Here is a 5,000-nt window from a genome sequence, read left to right as displayed (position 1 = left end):
ATAGGACGATCGATTTGCACGTCAAAATCGCTACGGTCCTCCACCAGAGTTTCCTCTGGCTTCGACCTTCCCAGGCATAGTTCACCATCTTTCGGGTCCCAACATGGACGCTCTTGCGCGACCGCCCCGGCAGAGCGGGTGCGATCGGCCGGTCGTGCGCCGGCGCCCGCACGGGGCTCCGGGTCCGACCTCGTTCGGCCAAAGGCCGCCTTCACTTTCATTTCGCCTGCGAGTCTCGAACCACTCGACGACTCGCGCTCATGTTAGACTCCTTGGTCCGTGTTTCAAGACGGGTCGGGAGGGTGGCCGACGTGGCCACGGACCCCGAGCGCGTCGACGGCGCGCCACCGACGCGGCAGCCCGCCGAACACCGGCACTGCGTACAGTGCAGGCGAACGACAAGCCAGCCGAACGGCGACGGCCGCACACAGAGAGCGCGCGGCATCCTTTCCTCGATCCGCCGCCGGGCCGCACCGCCCGCGCGCTGTAACACCCCCGCCGGAGCGGAGGCCACCTTCGCGCGGGGACTTAGACCGACGGCAAACCGGTCGTGACCCGCGCCGGTCGCTAGTGCGCTGAGACGGTGCGCGAGCCGACTCGGCAGCGGCGCCTTAAGCGTCCGCGAACCGAGACGGCGCGCCCCCGCACCCAACTGAAAGCGAGCCGGCGACCTGACGGGCCCTCCCGTTTGCCTCTCAACGGTTTCACGTACTCTTGAACTCTCTCTTCAAAGTGCTTTTCAACTTTCCCTCACGGTACTTGTCCGCTATCGGTCTCGCGACCGTATTTAGTCTTAGGTGGAGTTTACCACCCGCTTTGGGCTGCATTCCCAAACAACCCGACTTCGAGAAGACCCGAAGCGGCCAAGGCAAGCGCCCCTATGGGCCTAACACCCGCCGTGGGACGAGGCCTCGATCAGAAGGACACCGGCGCTCGCCGTCAGCCGCACTGGGACTTCCGTACGTCACAACTCGGCGCGCTCGAAAAGCGCGCAGATTCGACGCTGGACTCTTCCCGGTTCACTCGCCGTTACTCAGGGAATCCCTGTTGGTTTCTTTTCCTCCGCTTAATAATATGCTTAAATTCAGCGGGTGCTCTCGCCTGAACTCAGGTCGTATGTGTCAAGCGGGCCGCTTCTTACACGGCCCGCTGGCATCGCAAGTCGTCGCCGCCGGCGCCGACCGAGCGCGTACCGTCGCCGCCTTGGCCCACGGTCGGTCTTGATCTCGTGACCGGACCGACCGACCTGGACCCGCCCCTCGAACGTAGTTGAACACGTCGAGGGGCCGGCGGTGTACGGGACACGCGGTCGCGCCGAGAAAGCTCGGCGACCGCTTCAACTTGGGGCGACGCCCGGCCGTCTTCGCAGAGGCCAGGCGACGGCCCTCGGGTGAGGACGAACGCGACCCTGAGGCAGACGCGGTCCCGGGATTGACCCGAGACCGCAATTCGCGTTCAGAAGGTCGACGTTCAATGTGTTCTGCAATTCACATTACTTCTCGCACTTGGCTGCGTCCTTCATCGACTCGCGAGCCGAGTGATCCACCGTTAAGAGTCGTCCTCGACGTTTCGCCCGGCGCCGAAGCGCGCGGACGTCACACTGTGGGATCGACCACAAAACCACCACCGACAACAACTGCACAAAAACACCAACAAACGGCGCCGTGCGACCGCCGGGCTGGGCCGGCGGCACATCGAGCGCGGTGCCCAGAAGCCACCATCGCACTCGGCTGCCTTGCTATGCCAACGTGTTACGCGTGTCGCACGGGGCAGAACCCCGATTGACGGCCGCCCTCTCGGCGGCACCCAAAGACAATTAAGTGCGCGGTCGGCCGGGGCCTACCACCACTTTCGGTAATGATCCTTCCGCAGGTTCACCTACGGAAACCTTGTTACGACTTTTACTTCCTCTAAATGATCAAGTTTGATCGTCTTCTCGACACGCCGACGCGGCCGTTGCCAGCCGCGACGGGGCCGATCCAAGGATCTCACTAAACCATTCAATCGGTAGTAGCGACGGGCGGTGTGTACAAAGGGCAGGGACGTAATCAACGCAAGTTGATGACTTGCGCTTACTGGGAATTCCTCGTTCAAGGGAAACAATTGCAAGTCCCTATCCCAATCACGAATGAGGTTCAACGGGTTACCCGGACCTTTCGGCCTAGGTTAGACACTCGCTGCTTCACTCAGTGTAGCGCGCGTGCGGCCCCGGACATCTAAGGGCATCACAGACCTGTTATTGCTCAATCTCGTGTGGCTAAACGCCACTAGTCCCTCTAAGAAGTTAGACGCCGACCGAGAAGGTCGCGTAACTATTTAGCATGCCAGAGTCTCGTTCGTTATCGGAATTAACCAGACAAATCGCTCCACCAACTAAGAACGGCCATGCACCACCACCCACAGAATCAAGAAAGAGCTCTCAATCTGTCAATCCTACCTGTGTCCGGGCCGGGTGAGTTTCCCCGTGTTGAGTCAAATTAAGCCGCAGGCTCCACTCCTGGTGGTGCCCTTCCGTCAATTCCTTTAAGTTTCAGCTTTGCAACCATACTTCCCCCGGAACCCAAAGACTTTGGTTTCCCGGAAGCTGCCGGAAAGGTCGTCATGGTAACGCCTCCCGATCGCTAGTTGGCATCGTTTATAGTCAGAACTAGGACGGTATCTGATCGTCTTCAACCTCTGACTTTCGCTCTTGATTAAAGAAAACATTCTTGGCGAATGCTTTCGCAGTAGTTCGTCTTCCGCCGATCCAAGAATTTCACCTCTAACGGCAGAGTACGGACGCCCCCGTCTGTCCCTCTTAATCATTACCTCGTGCTCCGAAAACCAACAAAATAGAACCGAGGTCCTATTCCATTATTCCATGCAACACTATGCAGGCGAACAGCCTGCTTTGAACACTCTAATTTTTTCAAAGTAAACTTATCGGCCACCGCCGACACTCAGTCAAGAGCACCGACGGAGAACCGAAGGTGAGGCGAACGCAACCAGTGACACGCCTTGCGACGGACCGGCGGCGCTCGCCCAAAATCCAACTACGAGCTTTTCAACCGCAACAACTTTAGCATACACTGTTGGAGCTGGAATTACCGCGGCTGCTGGCACCAGACTTGCCCTCCAATGGATACTCGTTAAGAGTTTTAGGATGTACTCATTCCAATTACAGGGCCTCGTTAGAGTCCTGTATTGTTATTTTTCGTCACTACCTCCCCGTGTCGGGAATGGGTAATTTGCGCGCCTGCTGCCTTCCTTGGATGTGGTAGCCGTTTCTCAGGCTCCCTCTCCGGAATCGAACCCTGATTCCCCGTTACCCGTTATCACAAAGGTAGACACGTAGCGTACCTTCGACAGTTGATAGGGCAGACACTTGAATGATACGTCGTCGGTGCAGAGACCGTACGATCCGCGTGGTTATCCAGAGTCATCAAACGTCACAGGACGAACCCGGTCGGTTTTGATCTGATAAAAGCGCGCCTCCCGAAGTCGGCGCTTAATGCATGTATTAGCTCTAGAATTACCACAGTTATCCACTTCGCTTACGAGACCAAATAAACCAAGACTGATTTAATGAGCCATTCGCAGTTTCGCTTTACGAGAACTCGTACTTGCACCTGCATGGCTTAATCTTTGAGACAAGCATATCACTACTGGCAGGATCAACCAGATAGCTGCGACAGCTGCGCTCGGCCCTTGCTGGGCCGCCCGGCGCGTGCTCGTCGCATTCGTTTAAGACCGAGGCGATCGCCTGCGGCCGTACTCAGCTTCGACAGTCGCTGGCCGCGACGTCCACGCTCTCGCCGGCAGTGCCAGGCGGAGCGATTTGCGTTTTTTCTTTGCTCGCCCTCTCTCGGGCTCGATCCATTCAGTTTCGCACAAACAAGAGCTCTGCCGGCCGCCTGCAGCGGTGCCTAAAACCCGGGCATAACAATGCGACCGTTCTGCTAGGCCGACAAGCGCTCAAGCCAGACGCTCGATCGAACGCCCCCTACATATTAGTCGAGACAACGGCTCGCTCATTAGCATCGCGTTTGTACTTTAACTTTTTTTGGCTCGGTTTCTTTCGACGCCGATGCCGGCGACGCAGCACTCTCTCGCCCGCCAGCCACCGAGAAAAGGGTGCGCTCCGACCGGCCCCGCACCGCTCTTTCTTGGCTCATTCGAAATTACTGTCTTTCGCTCTGACATGCCTTACCTAGGGTTAGGTTAGTATGCTTGCACGTTTGTACTTTAACTTTTTTCGGCTCGGCTTCTTTCGACGCCGATGCCGGCGACGCAGCACTCTCTCGCCCGCCAGCCACCGAGAAAAGGGTGCGCTCCGACCGGCCCCGCACCGCTCTTTCTTGGCTCATTCGAAATTACTGTCTTTCGCTCTGACATGCCTTACCTAGGGTTAGGTTAGTATGCTTGCACGTTTGTACTTTAACTTTTTTCGGCTCGGCTTCTTTCGACGCCGATGCCGGCGACGCAGCACTCTCTCGCCCGCCAGCCACCGAGAAAAGGGTGCGCTCCGACCGGCCCCGCACCGCTCTTTCTTGGCTCATTCGAAATTACTGTCTTTCGCTCTGACATGCCTTACCTAGGGTTAGGTTAGTATGCTTGCACGTTTGTACTTTAACTTTTTTCGGCTCGGTTTCTTTCGACGCCGATGCCGGCGACGCAGCACTCTCTCGCCCGCCAGCCACCGAGAAAAGGGTGCGCTCCGACCGGCCCCGCACCGCTCTTTCTTGGCTCATTCGAATTTACTGTCTTTCGCTTTGACATGCCTTACCTAGGGTTAGGTTAGTATGCTTGCACGTTTGTACTTTAACTTTTTTTGGCTCGGTTTCTTTCGACGCCGATGCCGGCGACGCAGCACTCTCTCGCCCGCCAGCCACCGAAAAAAGGGTGCGCTCCGACCGGCCCCGCACCGCTCTTTCTTGGCTCATTCGAAATTACTGTCTTTCGCTCTGACATGCCTTACCTAGGGTTAGGTTAGTATGCTTGCACGTTTGTACTTTAACTTT

The 5,000-nt window shown here is 57.4% G+C and overlaps 2 non-coding genes and 1 pseudogene across 2 annotated transcripts; all 3 read right to left on the bottom strand.

Annotated features, from left to right (window-relative positions):
• LOC144420046 (large subunit ribosomal RNA) overlaps nucleotides 1-1,115 on the bottom strand; it is a 3,695-nt pseudogene extending 2,580 nt beyond the window's left edge.
• Nucleotides 1,116-1,403: 288 nt separating this feature from the next.
• LOC144420112 (5.8S ribosomal RNA) lies at nucleotides 1,404-1,557 on the bottom strand. Its single transcript, XR_013474471.1, has one exon. It is a non-coding gene; the product is annotated as a 5.8S ribosomal RNA (ribosomal RNA).
• Nucleotides 1,558-1,855: 298 nt separating this feature from the next.
• LOC144420303 (small subunit ribosomal RNA) lies at nucleotides 1,856-3,664 on the bottom strand. The gene has a single exon (XR_013474656.1). It is a non-coding gene; the product is annotated as a small subunit ribosomal RNA (ribosomal RNA).
• Between the last annotated feature and the right edge of the window lie 1,336 nt (nucleotides 3,665-5,000).

This window comes from Styela clava, chromosome 2 (assembly GCF_964204865.1).
Source record: "Styela clava chromosome 2, kaStyClav1.hap1.2, whole genome shotgun sequence".
NCBI classification, from domain to species: Eukaryota; Metazoa; Chordata; class Ascidiacea; order Stolidobranchia; family Styelidae; genus Styela; species Styela clava.
The sequence above is the reverse complement of the archived record's forward strand: the minus strand, read 5'-3'. Positions and strand labels throughout refer to the sequence as shown.